At 44.6% G+C, this 22,759-nt stretch overlaps 1 protein-coding gene across 2 annotated transcripts in view; it reads right to left on the reverse strand.

The window, feature by feature from the left end:
- LOC117901102 overlaps nt 1-22,759 on the reverse strand; it is a 59,810-nt gene that overhangs the window by 31,702 nt on the left and 5,349 nt on the right. The window contains exons 2-3 of one of the 2 annotated variants that reach the window (XM_034811731.1): nt 6,737-7,712; nt 327-372 (exon numbers count right to left, since the gene is read on the reverse strand). The gene's annotated coding sequence lies outside the window, so the exon portion shown is untranslated. Of the gene's footprint in view, nt 1-326; nt 373-6,736; nt 8,154-22,759 lie in introns of those variants that run through there. The other variant, XM_034811732.1, reaches the window with a different exon arrangement.

Genomic DNA, 22,759 nt, shown 5'->3' on the forward strand with positions numbered 1-22,759 from the left:
AAAACTTACTTCAAAGCCAGGGCGCTGCTTTTGATTTGCATATTTAATTTGATTTGCATACAAAAACGTGAAAAACAGCAACGAAATACAGGATGAATTCACCTTAACCTTTGACTTTGCATGGGGGGCATCAGTGAACCAAAAGAAACGAGGGAAAAGCAGCACGGATTTAATGTGAGTTTCGCTGTAAACTTGATGGCAGGAACAGAATCTTTAAACGGTTGTAGACTACAGCCACAGATTCTCCTCAAGTGTTTGCAATCTTTTGGAGGGTATTCCAAAGTCGTTGCCCTGCTGGAACTTCTCTTAAAGCCTCAACTACATACCTTTTTATCGTTTTAATCATCCACGGCTTAAATGTCCGCCAGAAACCTGTAAAAAAGATGGAAAGAGACAATGGCATGAAAAAACGCACAGAAAGGGTTTCCATATTAGAAATGTATTCAACTTTTTGTGCCCTTTTGTTTTGTTGCTCGCTCTTTTTTTTGGATTTTAATACAAAATGGCTTTGGCTGGAAAATGTTGTTGGGGAATATGTAAATATGTGCTGGCTGCTGTTGGTGCCTTCACAGCAGCATGCTCGGAATTTAAATTTGTAGCTAAGCCTCGAAAAATGTGCCTTGGACTCGTCTCGATTGGAGAAAAAAACGCCTGACCCTTTTTATGCGAGGTACGACTTGTGAAGAGAGGCATGTTGGGGTCCTAGAGATGAATGTAACAGCAGGCAGAAGCATTTTCGATAGTGCAAAATATATTTTTGATCGGAGAAGCCTTGGAGATAACAAGCAGCTGTCTACAGGTTCACATTTCTTGTGTTGCCTGGGTATCCTTCAGTCGAAATATCATATTCAAATATGCTTTGTCTCCGTGTATGTGATGTATCTTCGGTGACACAGGCACAGAGCAGAGCTCGACTGGGATAACAATAAAATTAAATATTCTATTTAATGGCGCCGTAGTATGCCAGCCGCGTCGCAAAACTTTTCCCTGGCTGTCCTCGAAACTTGATGCATTCCTCCACGGACAAGGGCGTAGTTTGTCGCAAAGATTTTCGATGCTTCCTCGAACTTTCTTTGGCGACTGAATTCATGACTTTTACTTCATGCATGGCTCCATGTTTTGTATTCATATTCGTGTCCATAAAAATGCTGTAGGCATTCCCTTTGTTTGGAAATACCAAAACAAAGGTTAAATTGCACTCGCATTATTACAATTCTGATTGTCAGTTTGTGGGCCTGGGGGCCCCCTTGGATGAACCCAAAACCAGCCACGTCTCTGTCCTCGCCAGAAGCAGGCAAATAAAACAGATTTTATTGACGCTCGCTCCTTGGCATCCCTTTTGTTTCGTATTCTAATTTTTGGTCCGAAATTTTGCCTTTTTTTCGGGCTACGCAAAGACTTATCTACTCGGCGTTGGATGGGGCTTATGTTCTGCTTCTGGTTGGGTCTGCAACGCAATTTGGTGTTTCACATAAATTAAGCAGATAATATAAATTAGATGGGATCGAGTGTGCTTCTGTGATCAGATACGGGGGCGGGCTTTGGCGGGGCAGGCAAGTTGAAGTAAAAATCGATGACACAAATAATGCCTCAATTAAGCTGGGAAAAGCGTTTCTGCCGCGCCAGCAGCGGTTGCTGGAAAAAATGTAAGCAGCAAAGCATAATGAAAAACAAGCAGCAATATTTCCCCGATGCTTCAATTCCTGCCCCATCATATTCTCCACTCAATAGATATTTAATACTCAACAGAATATTTGTTGTTTGCCCCGTCCACCCCCTGGGTAACCGCAACCCAGCGTTGGCAAACAGAGTCTCAACTTTTTCCTTCCTTCGTCCTTTGTAATGAGTGGGGGGGCTCGGTCGGGGGAGTGATGAGGTCTGGAAGGCTCAACATTTGTTTATGCCATATTTTGGTGTATATTTTTTAGCTTTTGTACACTTTGTTGATGGTTTTTTTAGCACCCTATTAAACGTCTTCGTGGGTAGATCGGAATTGAGGAAATATCATGGGAAATAATCAAATAAAAATAGAGAATAAATTTGAATATATTTTCCAATAAAACATCCAGTCAGATCAAAGTCATAAAACAATAACCAATAATACTTTTGCTTCAAAACCATGGAAGTGCGTTTCAAAATACCCTTTAAGGAGTATCCCTTAGTCGATATTTTCAACCCCCCAGCTGGAGGCAAAGTTTGAAAGGCGTTCGCGCCCTTGCAGCACTTACAACTCACTTGGGGTGGGGTTGGGTTGGGTTTTGCATTGGTTTGGGGTTGCCTGGCTCCTGCTTCCTGGTTGAGTGGGTCGAGCGGGCTAGGCGGCATGTCCCCCATGGCCTCCATGCCCACACCCCGGGCCAGAGGGCAGGCATAATTGCGCCTCGTCTGAGGCACGCAAAATGAAAATATTTGAAGCTGCGAACTTCTCAAGTGTAAAAAATTTAATTTCCAAATGTAGGTTTAACGAACGGAAATTGCTTTCGCTCTCCGCCGAAGATGGAGTAAGCCCTGGCCGTTGTCGGCGCTTGGCTTTCCCCTCAAAATAATGCGGAGCCAGCCGAAAAAAAGAGAGAGAAGCGCCTAAAAAATGTATCTCATTTGGGCTTTCAGTTTACAATTTGTTTTTGCCAACTTTCTGATTGGGCCCAACAGGAAGAGAATGAAATGATTTAATATTTTACATAGTACAAGCGCCTCGCTGCTGCCCTTCCCCCCGACTGGCAGACTGGCAGACTGGCCGCGTAATTGCAATTGATTCGCCGAGCACTTTGCACGCCAATTTGCTGCTGGTCACGGCCAGTTTGAGTGGGAATGTGGTCAAGGTTCGTGGCAGGAAGCCAATGAGGCTGGGCACTAGACTGAGGCTTTGATCTTTGCATTTGGAAACCATATTAGCACCTCAGCAATTACTTTTTATAGCGAAGAAAACAGCCAAAAATAATTATAGAATTTTCGCTGCTTTTTCTACGCCATAAATTATTCCAATTCTTGATGTGAAAATGCTTTTCCTCTCTACAAACCTCTGCCCAAGGTTAATCCATCAACTTTGAGGCAACTTTGACTTATTAAGCAGCAACCTCCAGCTCCTATTCGGACCCTTGGCCAAAGTCAGAGTGCAGTTTGTTAAATTTTGGATAAATGCAGAAAGGTTGGGCGGCAGCACTCTCAGAACTTTATCATGCAAAACGGCTGACCAAAAGTGTGCAGCATAAAACACACTCCACACAATTCTCCTCCTCAAACACACACATTCAATATGGAAGAACTTTTAGAAAGCAGAACTTGTTGGCAAATTTCTCGAATTTATTCAGAAATAGAAGCCAAAGCTCGATAATCCGCCCGGCCAGTATATAGAAACATTAATAACATTAGCCGGGGAAATGCAAAACAAACTAATCAAAGTTTTGGCCCAGGATCCAACCGAAACGCAAAACAAATTGCTTTATTTTCTAATTCTCGTAGAAGGCATTGGCCGGAGTTTGCTTCCAAAGCGTGAGAGCAGGGGAAAAAAAAAAAAATCGAAAATCAATTTCTGTTAATGTATCTGTTCATGGCACTGGCAGGCGACGCCCACACTAGACGCCCCTTTCGTGCGTTTCCTGGCCATAGCATATTTTTGCATAAAGTTTATGCAAACATTTTTTACTCGAAACCCGCATAAATTATGGCACATTCCCCCCTGACTGTGGCTCCGGCTTCGGGCTCGGCCCCGGTTCGGTGCCCTAATAAACCCTATCTGGAGGATGTCTGAGGCTGGGCGAGTAAGTGGCCCGGTTGCCGCTGCCAGCTTTGCTTATTTTGCATGTCATTTGCGTCTGAGCACTCTCCGGCACAGATATATTGTATGCTGCTCCGGCAGCAGCCCACCAGGCTAACTTTCACAGTTTGTTTCCATTTTGTGTGCGGCAAATAAATCTTCCGTATTTATAGTTGCGACCATGGCAGAAGGGGAAATTTTATACCAAAACACCTAAGTACAGGACAGTCTGAAACTACCAGTTTCTAGATAAATTTCTAACAAATATTACTGCAAAACAAACCCAGAATCTGTGGACGTGCATCGCTGTTAATCTGCACTTAAAAATCCCATCCAATCCCAGCCACGCCAAGAGGCAAAATGGGGCTCCTAATCGGCTGTTAAAAATATTTTAAATTCGATTTTTGGAAGCTTTGACCAGTTCCAGATAATGTTAGCATGGAGGAGCTGTCAAAATTGTTTGATTGTACCGAAGAAACTTCTCCAGGTGGAAATATCAGTGGCAGAAATTCTCTAAGAATATTCCAAGAGATTCTTTGGAAGCAGAGCGCATGTTTTGCATTGTTATCCATTAGTTAGCTGGAATTATTCATCGTTTCCGCTGAAGAGCCAGGGTTTATGTTTTTTTTTGTGATATCCCCTGCCAATATTTTGAGACGTTTTTCCACTGAAGTTGGTCTTCGGGTTGCCTTTCTTTGTTTGGCGGCCGTACTGTGCAGACAAATTTCTGCGCTGTTCTTCTATTGTTTACTCGGTTCAGAGTGCGTCGTTCCAGCAGCCTGAACTCTCATAGCTGCTTCCGGTTCCGTTTCCGGCTTTGTTTTCGTTTCGTTTCGTTTCGCTCGCTCACGCACAAGGTTTCCGCTGCCGTAGATGCGGCAGCAGGACCTCCCTGCACCTCAGGGCTAGCCAGTCGGTGCTCCACATTTGGTGTTTATTTTATTGTACACTTGCTGCCGGCATCTCCGCCGAGCCGTGAACTGTGTGGCGTGTCATCATCGGCATCATCAGCCTCAGAATCACCATCATCATCGCCATCGCCATCGCCATTTCCATTGCCGTTGCCATTCGCCCCATCATTGGCCTTGCCATATGGGAGCTGAAATTTGCTCAGAGCCCATAGACACGAGATGGGAAGGAGTGGCAGAACGAGCCCCCGGTGCTGATGTCTGATGTGCAGGTTGTTATTGTCTTCTGGTTGCTTTTTAACGTGTGCCTTTCGTGTTATTTACTTAACAATTTGCTGAATAATTTAAACACCTTTTTGCGCCCAGATGTGGCGAGAGCAGTCAGAGTGGGCATATTAGGCTTTGGCGCACAAAAAGCATGAACTAATATTAATATATGAATTCAAAACTGAGTTCTCTAGTAACAAATAAATAAATAATTGACTAGTTAATGCAGATAAGCCATAAAAACAGTTGAGGAAGTTTTAAATATTATCAAAATGTTTTTTCGAAACTTTTCTAGAAATCTTTTGAAGCTTCCACACATTTTGTTGTTCTGCTAAATGACACTTTTGGGCACTGCTAAGTATCACCCAGTCGAACCAATTTTAATTGTCTTTCATATACTTTTGCCACATTTTTTCCTGTTGCCGCTTCGTTTCCTGTTTGTTCCGTTCCTTTCCGTCCAGCCCCAGCCCAGACGCCCCGTCAATGGGCGTTGAATTATGAGCCTGACTTTCCTTTTCGTGGTTGAAGGAGGCCGAGTGGGGCGGAAAAAGGGAAACTTTCACGTGTATGTGAGTGGGTGGAAACTATCACAGAGATGCTCTTCAACTTGTGTGTGTTTACTTTGTCGAGTCTTTGACTGACATTTAATGCGGTTATCAGGCGTACATATATGTACATATTTTTATACATAGTATCTCTGTGTCAGTACGGGTGTGTGTGTGTTGTGTTTGACTGTGTTGATAATGTGCATAATAAGCCTTAATTAATGTTAAATAATGAATTTTCTCATTTACACGCCGTCAGCGCTGAAAAGGCAACAGCCTTCGGCATATTCTCTGGCGCCGTGTTTCCATTTTAATTCCTTGTCGTCGAGGCAGACACACGACTTCTGTGGGCTGCCAAATATTTACAGGTGAACCCCATGGCCCCCTCCAAAATTGCAGACGTCACTGCGGAGGGTTGTTTGGGGCCTGGGCTTACGGTTTGGCAACCCCTTTGTTGTGGTCGATCCACCTTTTTTCTGCAAATTGACCAAAGCCGCAACACAAACATTTAAAAAATCTGCAAGTTTTACTTCTGGGCAGCTTGTGTGTTCGGTAATTAAATTGCCTTATCAAAAGGTTTTAATCAGAGTGGCTGGGCGGACCTGCGAAGCATTTGACATTCGTAATTAACAAGACTTTAATTGAATGTTTAACAAATGAATGACAGATAATTAAGGGATGGATATATGTATCCGTCTTAAAGGTAATTTATGCTCTTCTAGGGTAAAAGTCAGACAATAAATGTTAGTTTTGTGTCCAGTAAAAAAGGGAAAATGTGAGCAGTGAATAAATCAATTACTAATAAGCATTAGCAAGAATGGATGTACTTTTGCCATGCCCCAAAGACTAACTCCTGTAACTCCCTACATTCCCTCTCAATTCCTTACACACCTGGGTAACAAAAGTTTGGCCCGCCACAACTTTATTCCCCAGGAATTACTATTCCCCCAGTGAACCCAATCTTCACCCTTAAACTTTGCCAAGCAAAACCCTTTAAATCGAGCACTTTTATTTATTCACAAGCATTTAACTTAATTATACAAGCAACTTGCCCGCACAACGAATTTCGACTCGGGGTCGAAGCAAAACATTGAACTTATCCCAAGATGGCAACGGGAAATGGAAATGGAAATGGAAAAGGGACAATGCTGGAGCATATAAAAAGTTCAAACTGTCAGAACTTTGACAGCAATATTGTTGAGTTTGGTGTACAACAAGAAGGAATAACTAAAACAGTGCAGAAATTAGAAACAACATACCGAAAATGTCCAAGGAAACTTTCCCCCGATGCGATCAACTTTTTCCGGCTGCTGTTTAGCTGGTGGAAAATCAATGCCGGAATATTTTATCCTTTTTTATGTGCCGAGCAGGAGGCAATCGAATATCTATACATATAAATGCACGTATATATATATTACACCGAGACACTGATATAATGTGGAGGCCATGGGAACAAAATCTAACTGAGAGACACCAAAAAAATTTGTTGCCCAACTCAGCGTTTCTCTCTCTCTCTCTTTCTTTCTTTCTTTCTTTCGTTTGTTGTTGTTGTTGTTTTTTGTTGTTATTTGGTTGTTAGAGTTGTTGTAGTTGATTAGCCCGACTGATTCTGTGGATTTTTATTATATGTTTTGCGTTTGTGCTTTTTTTTATGCGGTTTTTATGGGCGCCGATTTGATTGCATTTTGTTTCTGGGCATTGAATAGAATTTTTTCCTGTTTTAGTGGCACTTTCGTTGACAGCCCTTGAGGCAATTATTTCAGTATTTTGTTGTTGTTGCATGCACCGGAAAGTGCTTCAAGTAATTTTTCGTAATATTTTGTGTTTGTCTTCGCCAACTTTCAACGGGTTCCTTTTGGGAGGGAGGCGTGTGTTATTTTTTAATATTTGTCCCCCATTTTGGGGATGCTGCCGCTTGGTGGGTGTTCCGCCCTCTGAGTGGCATGTCAATCAAAATCAATCAAAATGTTCTTTCACTTGACGACGAGTGCTGTCACTGTCACTGTCGCTGCCGCTGGAGGTAGAGGTGGAGGTGGAGCTGTAGCTGGCGCTGGGGCACTTGCCACGTTTACGCGCTCGTTAGCGTTTACACATGTTGTTGCACGTTGCTCGCGGTGTTTCCTCAATTTGCGGCAAATGGATTTTTCGTTATTCGCTGCTCAGCTCTCACTACTTTCCCGGCACACACACACACACAGCCACACACCGAGGACACCCACACACCACTCCACTCCACTCAGAGCCGGGACTGCTCTGGCGAGCGACGACACCGGAGCGCGTTTTAGTTATCCTAACAAAATGCTCATTGAGGCACGTAGCAGCAGCTCCTGCAGATCCTGTTCCACACTCACACTAACACTCGCACTGAAATCCGCACCCACACACCCGTACACACGCCCGTACACTCGTTGCACGCTTAGCAGCTTCCTGGGGGCCTGACCTACTGGCCGCTTTGTACGGCAACCATTTTGCATCGGCCCGCCTGGGCTTTGCCTTACGCTACTTAATTTGTGTGGTCAACTTTTTGCACGGCGCAAGCATGAAAGTGCATTGGGTTTGGGCTGAATCGCTGCTCGCACTGCACGACGCCCGCACACAGACTCCGTCCGGCGGTGTGTGCTGCTTGGAGAGAGGGTGGAACGTGGCGCCCGGCTGTGTCTGTCGGTTACGGCGTCAATTTTGAGACTGGCTGTGCCCCGCAACGCTCGGACGAGTTTCAGCAGCCAGGCGGCGTCAGCGGTCGTTGCCCAACTTCGGCTCGCCGAAAACTGTTATACAAAGAGAAAGAGCGCGTCCGATGCACACGCAGAGACGCCGTTGAGAGAGCGCAGCTGAGGAAGAGAGAGAGAGAGAGAGAAAGTGAGAGAGCGAAGCAGTGCGCCACGAGAGAGCGTGTTTCGAATTTGGTTTTTACTTTTAGTCCGGTTTATCCGTTTCGGGCTATGCGATGCACGATAATGTGGGACCTGTAAAGTGCATAATAAGTGGGATTTATCGAATGTAAATTGAATTGAAAAGACATAAAACGTAGTGTGAAAGTATCTATAGACATAATTATTAACTATTTATTTATTATATTAAGTAGATATTAATTCCAATAGTGGATTCATTCATTAAACTTAAGACACTTTGTGCACCAATCAAAGAAAATAACTCTAAAACATATTCAAATATTTTCCAAAACAAATTCATTCCAAGTTCCTGCACTTCTGTGTCCCCCTCCCACATTCATTGCCGTTGCTTTGTTGTCTATCTTGCTATTTGGATAAGCACTATCAATGCTTTTGGTTGTTTACCTGCAGCTTCCGCTTCCACCACTCCGCTTACTCCCACCACTCCTAGCGGTATAAGAGTTTGCCCAACTGTTCCCAGAAATATCCCGCCATTGCTCTCTTTCAGCGGATATAACAGCTGCACGCGACAATGCTAATCTCTCAGTGAGTCGGCGCCGCACTCGAACCCAACCTCAACTCGCAGCTGACTGGGGAAGTCGTTTAGAAGTCGAACTTTACCACGGACTCAATCCTGAAACTGGCAAAAATGAAGCTGCAGCTAGATGTTGGACAGATATCAGAGGCCACGCCGATCTCCTCCGGCCAACCCAAACCAGAATGTCTGATGTCAAGCAGAGTCCTCCCCTGAGGCGGAGAGAAAAAACCATTTTTTGGCAAAAACCAAAGACAAGAAAAATGCGAGACAAAGGATGGTTATGGCTGCGGGAGAGTATCGTGTCCCCTCCCCACTGGCAGGCCAACAGCGAAAAGTATCGATTCGGTTCGATTGTTGCCGGCCGCCCACAGCGACTTGTATATTGCTTTATAAGCAGCTTCTGTCTTCAGTCCAAAGGCACCTCCGCTGGCCCCGTCCCCCTCCACCAACATTTGGCCGAGGCCCTGCGGTTGCTTATTTGGCTGCTTTAGTTTTCGCAGTCAAGTCCTTTTCCTGTTCCTTTTCCTTTGCCCGAATGAAAATTTTGCATTTTGCGCTGTTTTTCTTGCTTGTTGTCGCCCCACTCCACGGTGAAATGAGTAAATAACCAATGAAGCAGATAGAAATGTTTATTGTTATTCCTTGGCACAAAAAACCTCCCGAGTGCCCCGGCGGCCATTCAAATCAATTCTAGAGGCGCACAGCAGCAGCTTGTATTTGGAGCTGTTTCTGTTTCTATTTCTACTTTCTGCTCTCGCTGTTCCATCTTTACTTAAAGGACAAGATGGTCGCTGCTGGAAGTACACGACTCATTGCACATTATGAATGCTGGACACTGCAGCGCTGAAGCCACCGCCCTAACAATTATTGTCGCTAAGTACACGCGCACCTTGGGCCGGAACATGGCTGCTCCTGCTTGTGCCGCATAGTTTGCGTCGCATTAAAACTATTTAAGTTCTTAATGCCCTAACAGCGATGATCTTGTGCCTGGCATATAAATTACTGCACAGCCTTTGCATTAACGCAACTTCAAAGGCTCTAGGAGCGCCTCCCAGCGCCCTGCCGCACGTTCTGGCCGTCAAGCCGGAGAACGCCGAGCAGAGCGAAGCTCCTAGATGTTGAGCACTTTGGCAAAGTTTTTACTTGGCTCGTTGGCAATTTTTACTTTGTTGCTTCACAGGGATTTATGTTTAATCGGCCAAAGGTTACATCCACTCAGATGGCACACAAACGCAGACACACGCAGGGCTAAGCGGGGTTTTCTTTTACCATTATCGAAAGACAGCGAGAGGGAGTCGCGTTGAGTGGAAATTATTTGGGACCTTGCATATCACCCATGACATAGTTGAATGGTTTCCCCCCCCGTTCAACCCATTCAACTTTACGCAGAGATTCCTCAAAGTTCAGCCAAGTTTCTCACAGATTGTTGAACCGCTAATGGCTGGGTTTATACTCTTAAGATCTTCAAAGAGTTGTTGAAAGTTCCTTGGAACGCGTTGACTTTATGGGTTGCCAGGGAGAAGGATCTGAGGGCTAGCAGGAGAATGAATATTGTTGATAAATCTCTGGGAACAGATCCTAAATATAATTGTTACTCAATGCTGAGCTAAATCAGATAAACGATTTGCAATTTAAGTTCCAGCTTGTTTCTATGCATTTTCAGGAGCTGTTCCTAGACCCCACCAATTAAGTGACGACAACAACTGCAACTGCATTTGCCGAATGCCCATCATGATGTTCATTAGTCTGTTACTGACCCTCCTGTTTACTTGGATAAACTGCAGCAATTGTCCCCTGCACCGTCCTTCCCAGGTACGGTCAATAAGGCGACGTTCCGTGGAATTTAATTGAAGGACTGGCAGCGACATCCCCGAGGTTGGTGTCCACCAATCTATGTTAATTAAAGTCGCCCCGGGCCATGATCTGCCATGCAACTTTCAGATATATATACCCATGGCATAGAGTCCTCTTGGAGGCGACTAAGAGACGCCTTCGACGTGCACCATACCTTTGGGCGCAGTTCTTTGATTTGTGTCTAGACGAAGGAGCGCGTGTCGCCGCTGCAAAAAGTAGACAAGAGCCAGAGAGAAGCCCTTGGCTTTGGGGAAATTCGTAGTTTATTAGATGCTCTTTGCTGTCGCTCTGTCTGTCTGTATCTATCCGCGTTTGTGTCTATGTCCTTTGTGTTTGTTGCCTTTGCCACGCTGGCAGAATTTTAATTTCCGCCAGGCGCGTGTGGCACGTGGCCGCACTGTCAAGGAAGTCGCTGGCCCGAATTGACAAAGCCAAAAGGCGCCTTTTGAATTACAGCCAAGTGGCAGGTCCTTTGTGCCGACGCACCGTAGGCGTTCCGCCATCAACTTGTCCTCTCTGTCTCTGTAATTATGGCCCCTGCTCTAATTAAAAGTCAAAATAGTTGACCTTGCCGCTTGGCCCCAACTGCGTGGCAAAAAGTTGCGCAAAAACTTGCTAATATTCATGGAAATAGTTGGCGCTGTTTTTTATTGATTTCTTCTGACGCATTGAAGCGTTCAATGCACTTTAAATATTTGCTCAAATATGGCCACCCCTTTCCCCAGCAACATTCCCTTCGCTTCAGTTCGATTCGATTCGATTCTGTTCTGTTCTGTTGCCCCTTTTTAATGCTATTGTTGTGCAACTTTTGTACAAAATATTTGACGCCCCACAATTTCCTGGAAAAATCTGCATCTACATCCACATCTACATCTTTTTTGCACCATTTTGGTTGCTCCTGTTTAGACGGAAAGACCCGCAGACAGAGAGTCCGACACACACAAGCAAACACATTTATGAGAACGGCTATTGGCATGGAGCCATGGCCCAAAGCCTTCGTGATGCAGTTGGCTCTTTTGCTTTCTTTTTCCCCATTCGGCATTTGCAGCTTTTGTTTCGATGCGCAGGCACAGCGGACACATTTCTATTACCAAAACTTTGTGTGTACTCTACAGGGATATGAAAATGTATATAAATCGGTCGCCATACCCAAGAGTTAACGTAAAGTACTGCAGGCGCAATGAGAGGCTTTGCAGGAAGATTCCAGACTTCCAGGCATGAAATTGCCTTTGATCTGGGATGGGACGAATCAGAAATTAGCTTCGATAAATGTATGCAAAATTAATGCAAATATTCTATTTGTTTCTTTAGCTTAGATTTGTTTTTAATATTTGTTTCTTTTTGGAATCAAAAGTTTGCCATAAATAAAAAGATTTCCATTTCCTGTTCTTTTCCGAGATTTTATCTTGTATCTGGCCCTTGGTCTTGCATCTAAATATAAGAACTCATGTTCCATTTGCAATTCCACAATAGAGCAGTGGCCATTCGTTGCTGTTTGGCATTCGAAGATTCTTCCAAATTAATACTTAAAATGCGCTGCGTTGTCAGGCTGGGATTTGTCTGGCTGCACTGCCTGCCAAATGGGAAAAATGTTCGCTCCGCCGATTCCATTTTGGCACGGATTGCATAACAAATGCTCGAGGATTGGGCATGGGAATGCCAATGCGAATGGAATCATAGCCGGCTTTGGCAGTTGCCAAAGTTTGAAGCTGGCCAAAAGGTGCCAGATCTAACTGGTTTAATGTGAAAATGCTCGCAATTAAAGAAACATCATGTGAGCACATCTAGCTGAGAAATGTGTGCAGGATGCTTCAGAAAATGAATCATCTCAATGGAGTATTCAGACAAGAAGATGCCTCAAGTGGCGGGAGCATGCAGGTGGCACTTGAGCTGGTTTGGCAACTCGGAATATAAACTGAAGTAGGCAATTAGCAGCCCTTTAACGGGAACGCATAAAGGCCAGGTTAAATAGCTCAGGAAAGTGCTCGGAGTTCTGGCTAATTGCAGGCCATTGAGGCTGAAGCAGCAGCGGGGCCGAGCTGGTTAAAAACTTTGCACATTTGGAACGGAACGGTAGTCGAGTGGCCAACAATAAGGCCAAACAACATTTCAATGACTGGCACACATTTGAGGTCTACAGATAGGCACACACTCGAGCCGAGATATAATCTGAAGATGTTCACAAGAGTGCCACAACTGCCAAAAAGACATGAAGGTTAATTGCGTTGCACTATGGCTCGGGGCAGAGCATTGTATCTTGTATCTTGTATCTTGTATCTGCATTTGAGCATCTCCCATATGAGCTCTCTGGCATGTGTGCGGTTGTGGAAAATAAATTACATTTGTGCTGGCTGCCAAGAAAATTGAAAAATTCTGCTTGGCTGGCATGCATTTGGCCTGCAGCCGCAACCAGTCACAGTTTTCCAGTCACACAAAAACTGTCGCCCTGAGAGCTGCTGCTGCTGCTGCTGCTGCCTCCTCTATATGTTTCAGCATTCACCTTAATGCATACATGAATCGACTGTGAGGGAAAGTGCCACTTTCAGCTGGCCTGGGCCACAGCTTCTGCATAATTCGAAATGTATTTGCAGTGTCTGTGCGACAGTTTTCCATTCGCCAGTCTTTGACACAAACTATTTTACACAAAGCAATTAAAACAATAAAACAAAAATGGCAACATTTTTGCCAGCACATAAATACACTTGAAGTTGCAGTTTTGTGTGCAGACTTAGGCGGGAATTTAGGACTGCCAAGTCCTCTCAAGAAGGATGCTTCCTGCCCTCACATTTGGTTGTTGTTCTTAATGCCTGTTGGAATTGTTGCTGCATTTGAAAAGTGTTGAGCGAAGTTTTGGCTACTAAGCTTAAGCCTTTATTTTATGTTTTATTTAGGAAAAAAACTGAAAGCCGCAAGGAGAATTTGTGCATTGAATTTTGTGTAAGAATTTCCTTTGGTGGAATGCATTTTGATGGAGTGCTTGAATGCCTTTTTCCTGTTTGTACTTTAAGCTGCTTTCAATCCCAAAATGGAGTTGAGTGAAGCACTTTTTCATCCGGCTTTCGCACCTTGCGAAATGATTGTATCGCCGTGGCTGTTAATCGATTCTCGAGCATTGCACAAAGTGTTGCTCTTTGCCACGTGTCTGGCCACTGCAATGTGGCTCGAAAATAAAATGCATTGTTTTTTAAGCACCTGCCGTGCATTGCACATGCAGCACTATAATTTATACTTAACACTGGCAATTTCTTTGCTGCTCTCACGACTCGGGCGGGTTCGTTAAGGGCTGCGGCGGTGCACGTCGCTTTATTGGCCATTCTTGGGGCAACTATTCCGCACTTTGCAGAAACTTTTGATGCCACTTTTATCTGGCGCCGCGTAAATATTCGTTAAAAGTTGAAATTTAATTTTATACCCTTGGCAATGCTGGGCGCCTCTCTGCTGCAAGTCCGCGCTCTTTCGTCAAGTGCAACGCCGGCGATGGTGCGAAAAATCAGCCAAATAAATTTCACTTGCACCTAGGACCTAGGACGGGGCGTCTCACAGCTCAAGCCCTGCATCAAGACCCTGGGTTCCGGCTGCTTGTTAGCATTAAATTTATGTCTCAACATAAATAAAGCTTTTCTAAACAGTTTACGCGCTACGTGTACACTCTCCCGGTGCCCCGTGAGCAATGTGAGAATGTGAGCTGCGGATCCTCATCCTCATTCTCATCCTCATCCGGACCCGGATTAGTTCGTTCAACCGGCGCATCTTCATTTGGCTGGCTCTTCGGGGCCCTGCAATTGAATACGAGATTACGTCGTTTAGATAATTTCATTGAGATAAATTCAAAGCAGCTGTAATGGCATTTAATATTTATTATTATTACTATTATTATTAATCCGCATGCGCAGGACTCTGCCCGCCTTGGACCCTGGATTTCTTTCCGCATTCTGGGCTCGCTCGGTCCCTTCTTTCTTTGTCTAGGAAGTTGTCGTCGTCATCGGTTCAATGACTTCATCTCTGGCAGAATAGCTTTCCATTATTGATGTCTTTGTCTCGTTTATGTGTCAACAACAAGCGAGTTCGCATAAGCAGAAATTTCATTATGTTTCCCATAAAAATTGCTCGGCCTTGGATAATGATCCAGGCCGGGACAGAAATCAATTCTTTCATTACTTTTCCAGGGCAACCAAGAGATGGAAAAACTTTTGCCATATTCGTTCATCTCGGTTTAATTCGACATTAAGTTCTGTTCAAGTTTCGTTTCGTATTTTGTTTACAACCAACAGAATGATGATTGATGGAAATTTCATATGATACATGAACGATTTTCTGGCAAGTACCAAATGGTGGAAATGGAAATCAGGGGAAGCCAATGGATACAGGGAAAGTATTCCCCTGCCGCCCACAAATCTATTTCAATCCTGAGCACAGTCGTAACTTTTTTTATGATAAAACTTCATCTGGAAAATTGTAATTCCCAAAAATGTCCCTTATTATGGCACTCCATTTGAAGTTAATTACGGCCCGGCCACATGCCGTGTTTATCATTTTGAGAAATTGTCATAATTGATTGTCATTTTGCGAGGCAGTCTAATGGCAGAAGCCACGCCACTCAGGTCTTCAAAAAGTTGCTGCCATTACCATTTTCCATTTCCATTTCCATTTCCATTAGCAATTTTGCAGCAGTAATCGCAAACGTATTTCAGAGTCATTTCAGATGTCAGAGCATCAGCTTTTTTTTCTTTTGGACCCAGCTAATTAATATTGGAAATGGAAAACAAGCGGGGGGGAACGTGTTTCGGCTGTCAAAACTTGTGCAATTTATATTAAATTACGATCGAGTGAAAATCAATTAGAGAACGTTGCATAAAAGCGGCTGGCCACAATTTCCATTCTTTTGCCTCTACAATTTGTTTCCATTTCGTACTCTCCGCCTTTTGTTGTGTATTAGTGGTGGAGCCCCAATGAATGGCAGGGGCCACGGTCGAGGGCGAGTTGTGGTAAATTATTTGGCGCTGTTCTAGGTGCAAAGCAAAGCGGTTCCAAGTGCAAAATATTTTTATAATTTACAGTTGACAGCCACAACAGCAGCAGCAGCAGCAACAATGAGGCAAAATGTTTCGAAGAAGCTGCCACAACGCGCCGCTCAGCTCAGCTCTGCTCTGCTCCTCTCCCCTCAGCTCCGCTCTCCGCGGCTCAGCGAACAAAATAAATAGTTGTGCAGGTGGTGTTAATTGAAAAACTTTTACAACACTAATTAAAAGTTTCTAAACAAAATGGCATGGCTATGCCGGGCTCTTGGGATTATGTGTACGAGGCTGTAAGTCGCCCAAGAGCTAACCCTCCACCGCCAGGCTCCGTCGCGGAATGTATCGGTAGCAAATGTTGTTGTTGCTGTTGCTGTTGCTCCGATTCGTTGTTCGTATTTTTGTTTCCTTATTGAGCAAATTATGTGAAATGTCGAATGTGACAAGCCAAATCGATTGTGGATTGCCCCGCACGGGGTGTGAGATAATTAAAAGAGCAAAGCAATACTCGTACATTATTGATTGGGTGAGACAAAGTGCCATTCTCCCCATTCTTTACGATTGATGATTGAAGACGGTTTGCGTTTGATGGAGATTCATGTACTATTTAATGATTAGTTTTGTGTACTCAAGGGATGAATATTTTCATGAAACTTAATTACAAGAAAAGGATAATTTTAATAGGAACTAAAATTGGATAGAAGATTATGTGTAGATTATATAAATTATTTGGATATTTACCTGCGGTCCCCAGACTCTCATTTGCTCAGTCTAATTGTACTTTGTTAAGCTAAGAAAGAGAGCTGAGAAGCTTCGAAGAAACAGTTAGATGAGTCATTAGGTGCAGAGATTTTGTGCCGGGGGACAGCAGTTCCAGCCTAACTAAGCGCAGACGGGCCGAATTGCCCGTTCCCCAATGCAAGCAAAAGCGACAGATCGAAAAAGCGATAAGGAAGGTGAAGCAGAGGCGAGATTCACGCCTGGCCCGCTATTCGTTTGTCAGCAAGTGACCGAATATGTGCGTACGTATGTATGTATGTATGTACATATGCGTCGACAGAGCAGGGCAGCGACGCGTCGCTGCGACTTCAGCGCGAGAGAGCGACAGCAAAGCAGAGGCAGCAGAGGCAAGAAAGAAAGGCGCGAGATAAAGAGACAAAAGAACGCTTGCACATACATATGTACATATGTATGTATGCATGTACATATGCCTGTACTTAGATGAGAATTTGGTACAGTGGGCAGCATACTCAACAAAAATAATATTTGTGTACTTAAAAGGGAAATATTTCCCTTGTAAACCCGTCGTACCTGTCGTACTATTTATATAAATAAACTAAAATAAATTAAATGCATTTCATTAATAGGTTACCATGCCTAAATTTCTAAAGTTCGTTCGCTCAAATTCCTTAAAATAACTTAAGCTCATTTCCTTCACACACATTTTCGTGCACCTTATTCTTGCTCATTTGCCAACCCAAAACTGCAAAATCAGAAGAACAAGCAGAGAGCATTAGCCAGCAAAGAAAAAGAAACATAAACAAGGAGAAACACGAAGAGAAACTCCAAGTGTTTGTCGACAATGCGTTTAATTTCCTCAACATCTTCCTGCACTTGCCACAGTTCCTGCTTGGCTCCGACTGTGGCCGTCACTTTCTGGCTGGGTTGTCATATTTTCCCTGGGCGACTCCGTCAGCTCCGCCCCGAACTGACCAGATGAAAATGAAACGACAGAAAGCGAGAATGAAGTACGGAAAATATTTTATTTCAAGCGGCAGCCAGCCATTGTCCAGTGTCCAAAAAGGAGCAGCCGCGTTTCAAGTTGAAAATAACTGAAATGTCTTGAAGCAAGTGACTGTTGGTTGGTGCTGGCCGCGCTGACAGGCGTTGAGTCATGCCGGAAGTCTGGGGCAATAATAGAAAACACACCCAATTTACCTAAAAAATAATTCACTGGGCGCAGCATGGGGCAGCACCTGGCTGTGGCTCCGCTCTCAGTCCGCTTCCTGCGTGTCCTGAGAGCTGTGTGAACATTTTTACCTTTTTCCCCCTGCTGTCTCGCTGGTTTGTCAACTTTTGTTGTGGCGCGTGCAAGTCAGAACAAAAAGAGAGGCTGAAAACAATTCAAGACATTTTTATTTTCCATGCAGAAGCGAGGATAGCGCAGGTGTATGCACGAATCTCTGGTGTTCCAAGCCACCGAAGGTTAATTGAAGGTATAGGATTGCAGGACATCAGCAAGTCGTAGCCCATGCTGAACATTTCGTTATTTATTCCAGGCTAGTGCTAGCTTCACAGGGGAGTACCTGAGCGCTTTGAAGAACATTTCCATGCCGCTCGAACTTGAAATGATAAGCTAGGTAATGGCCAGCCGTTTGGCCGGAAATGACTTAGTGTTTGCTAGGAAATTAAGCGACAGGAAACGCAAGGACGCACCACACCAGCGAGCGGAAGGAGGTGTAATGAATTTAATTGAAAAGTTCGTATATGAGTGCGGACCTCCGTCATCATGTTTGGGGGAAATGTCAGGCCATTGTTCAAAGGCCCCAAAAGTGGCTAAACTGCCCAACAGCAAATGGCGGGCACGCGCCACAAATTGCCGCACAGGGCCACAAATCGCGTTGAATAGACCGCAGGGAGTGCTCTTTTTTCGGGGGTTGTGTTGTTTTGTTTTCCAAATTACCCAACAAAAGTGTTCAATAATAATTGCTCGGACCAAACAAACAAATAATTCTGCAAGTATTATAATTAATTAACGAGCCCCGGCGATGACAGTTACATGGGGAGATCAAACAGCACAAAGCGAGAGAGACAAAGAGTCCTTCGGCAGCGTTAGGGTCGTGTGTTAGATAAATGTTTTTTCCGATAGTTCCCTCGAGTGCCGTTGAACATGTGCGATAAATGGGGACGCTGCCTGCCACTGGGGACGAAAATACATTTGTGTTAATAATAGACATTGGCAGTGTCATTTTTCATGCACGAAAGTTGGAGTCTGGCGGAGCGACAGCCTCTGGCTGAAAAATTGAGCCATGAAACCTCGCAAGCTCTCAGTTTTTGTTGTTTTGTCTGAATAGGTAAATGATGGTGAGATAAATTATACGATTTATGAGTATCACAGCACTCGCAGGCATATTTATGCATGATAATCTATAAAATAACGAAAAACATAACTCAGGCAGGAGTCAAGAGGTGCAGAATCATAGAAATATGGCTACAAGTGGCAAATTGTGCTCATTGCATGATGTGTACGAAGGTAATTGAAGCTCATCACCAACTCAAGAGCGAACGCTTAGACTAGAGCAAAAATAAAGAGCAAAGCAAGACGAGAACTCGCCGGGCACGAGCATAAATTTGGCCATAAAAGAGCATTTAAGATAAGCTTGCATTTATGGTCGTTAAAACTCGAAATGCCATTTAAGCGGAGAGTCGCAAACAGCATGACTTCGCAGACGCGGGATGCCAGGTTGCAACGGATGCGCCAAGTAAAGGAAAAAACGCAAGCCATTTACCTAATACGCTAAATATTCAAAATCACATTGGACCTGGGGATTGAGATTGGGATTGGGATTGGGATTGGCTGTGGTTATGACTATGGCGCTGCCAGCCAGACAACATTTTATGTTTGCCAGCAGAATGAAGCATCGTTGGCTGCCTGGCAACACCTGCAAATCCCCACACAGACACAGAGCCACACATCGGTAAGCTTTATGCTGGCAGCGATAGCAGTTTAGTGTCGTTGATGTTAATTTTTGTAGCCACGATGTAGGAGCAGGAGTGGGAGTAGGGTTCACCTGGCAGAAGTGCCACAACCAAACATCATCATCGTTGCAGCCTCAATTTTTGCTGACTTTTCGCTCGGCGCTACGCTCGATTGAGTGCACAATTTCATTAACCGTATGTGCCTTAAAGGGGGTCACCCAGCCAAGCCGCCACACACATGGAGAGACAGTCAGTTGGGGTCTGGAGAGTGGCATCCAGCAGAGGGCTTGGCAAATGCAGTTAACAGAGTGTTGACAGCTGTGAGTCACTCGAGGCGGTTTCGAGGCAAATGCATTACTAAAGATACACTCTCCTGGATGGAGGATCATTGTGACTATGCAGGAGATTGGGGCATACACATTCTACGCAGTTGGCCATTGCAATTCCTTCAGAAAGATCCACGAAAAGTGGGCAGAAACGCAGAAAGAGTTGCCTGGAATAGCATTGGAAAAATCTTACAAATTACATTGCAAAACAGAAAAAGAAACGGCAAAAAAATCAACCTCAAATTGCATAATCAAAAAAGCCAAAAGATTAAAATATTTTTTTGTGGCTTTTGCGGTCACATTGCGGAATTGGTTTGTAATTAGTTTTTGCCGTACGGGTTCAATGTACGCCGGCCCTGTCACTCAGTCAACCAAAACCCGGAGTTTGGATTCAGAGCCAGACGTAGAAAAAGTTCTGACGCCACGGCATCAGGGCTGTTGATTTCCCTCACAGTTTTGCACACAAAAGTATGCCACACACTGCCTTTGAAGTGCTTCTGAATGGGTGTGAATGCGAGTGCGAATGTGAATGTGAGTGCGTTATTCATGATGGCAATGCCTTTGCTGTTTGTGGCTTTTGGCATGCCACAAAAGTTATGCACTAACCGATGCTCGGGCTCGGCACTTTACAAATTTATGCTCGGCTCTCTGCTCGTTCGACTGTCTGGGCCAGCGCTCTTAAATGTATTTTTTGGCAAAGCCCAAAACTTGCTGGCAATTGAAAAGTTCTTGCCGGCGGTTTCTACATATTCGTACATATGATGGTCGGTCGGCCACTTGGCCAAGAACTTTTTAAACGCTTTGGCAGGCGCAGTGGCAACAACATTTGGTCACAGCTCAGCAGTTGAAAGTCTTCAAAATATGTCCATGTGCCCGAAAATAAATAATCTTGGGGCCTGGCTCGAGTGTCTGTGTGTAACTCTCTGTTTGTGTGCGAATCAACACCATTTGTCGTTTGTCAAGTGACAATTGAATGCAATGACTTTTGCCAAATTGATTCTCGACAACAGCAGCAGCAGTAACATCAAGAAAAAGCAACAACCAAGGCGACAATGAATTCAACCATCGACTGCAAGACAGTTTTCCGTCTGCAGTTCCACAGACTCCTTCAGATCTCCAGTCTGTGTCCTCCTGCTGGGTCGCATCTGTGTGAATGGGTTTCGTTTCATTTCATTTCATTTCGTTTCGTTTCGTTCGCTTAGCCCTGAGTTGTGCCAAATAAATGGCATATTAAGTATACGCTCACTGGCACCTGTGACGTGTGCCAGCAAACACTGCCCGGGATTCGAGGCCAGGGTACGAGCACATAATATATGCATATGCATAATGGATAATGATATTAAAAAGAAATGGATTGCTGACTCTAAAATAGAAGCAAGTTCCGGGACAACAAATATACAAAAATAAATCAAGAAGTGTTAAGGCAAAAAGCACAAAAAAAAACGCATAGAGGGGGTAGAAAAATAAAACCAAACTCGTATTTGCAGCGCCAAGTAAATCATTTAAATGTTCTCCATATGGAAAGCATTTGTCTTTGCAACCCTTTCGAGCTACTTGCCTTGCCATGGTGCATTATTAAACTGCAATTAATATCTGTTCCAACGACTATGGCCATAATTACCAAGAAAAGTGCATGGGAGGTGGAGCACAAGTTTCCAAGTGTTCCAAATAATCGAATTAAAAGCGAGAACTCTTCCAATTTGCATTTGGCCCTGGTAAAGCAACTCTGAAGCCCGCACATATCCACTCGAAACTTCCTAATGAAGTTAAAGATTCCTTGAGCCGAACCAGCAGTAAGACAGCATTCGTCTGTCCCTGCTTGAGTGTGAGTTGGAGAGTTTGCCATACGCATTTCATTAGTGCCATATCATGTGGCCATTAAGGGATTGCTTCGGACCACAGTAAACACCTCAAGATTTTAAATAAACACTCGCCATTTAAATGGCAAGCTGCAGTGGCACGAGTTGCGACCTTCAAGCAGCCACTTGGCAGTTGGCAAGGCTCCGAGCATGGCCCCGTCATTACCGGTTGCATAAATATTTGCCAGGTACATAGAGCATGCCACATACAGTAGCTCCTGGCTGCTTCTAGTGCCACACTTGGGCTCATAAATTGAGCGAGTGGCAGTGGCAAGCAAGGCACAAATACGAATGCAAACATGGCCTGACATCGACACGGATGACGAGGCTTGGGCTGGGCTGGGCTGGGCTGGGCTGGGCCGTGGCGGAGCTCCTTTGAGATTACCATTTCGCGTGGAGATGTTTAATCGCGTTAATTGCCGAGAACTTGTTACCTTGGCATCATCCAGCATCTCAGCCAACTAGCAAATCTGACTTTCTTTAATTGCCACGCCTCCGGGCCCAGCAACTTCTTGAGGCCAACTGTCTATTTCGACGGCAACCTAATACGTAATTAGAGGCGCTCCGCGGTCCTCCTCTTCAGTTCTCTTGCTCCCTTTTGGGCAGGGGAACGGGCGACTTGTTGACTTTGTCGCGGTTTTTAATTGCTCATGTGTGGGGGGCCTCCTCGAGTAGACACTTGTGCGCGCCTCGAAGTTATTAATTAATTTTTGCGGTCTGGCGCTGCTCATCAATTAGGGAATTAAAAATTTATTCCGATTACTTTCCTTCCATTGTAAAATGATATCGCTGGCACCGTCCCTTTTTTTATTGCGTCGATGGAATGTCGCTACGTGTTCTATCGTGTAAAGTATCGTTTAACATGAACTTTGGTTTTCCCTCTGCCACATTAAAGTGGCCTCAACTGCCTGCAAAGCCAAACTGTGACTGGCGCTCCGGCTTATGTTTGAGTTGGAGCTGGAGTTGAAGGGGCCACTCCGTCGCTGCGACATTAACCAGAGTTGACAAGCGCCCGCCGCATCCCCAGTCTCTCATTAACTTCGCTTTGCCCGAGGCATAAGCCAGTAGTCGTCCGGCCACTCCGCCCCCCCATAACCACGTCC

This window comes from Drosophila subobscura, chromosome U, assembly GCF_008121235.1.
Source record: "Drosophila subobscura isolate 14011-0131.10 chromosome U, UCBerk_Dsub_1.0, whole genome shotgun sequence".
In the NCBI taxonomy this organism is placed as follows: Eukaryota; Metazoa; Arthropoda; class Insecta; order Diptera; family Drosophilidae; genus Drosophila; species Drosophila subobscura.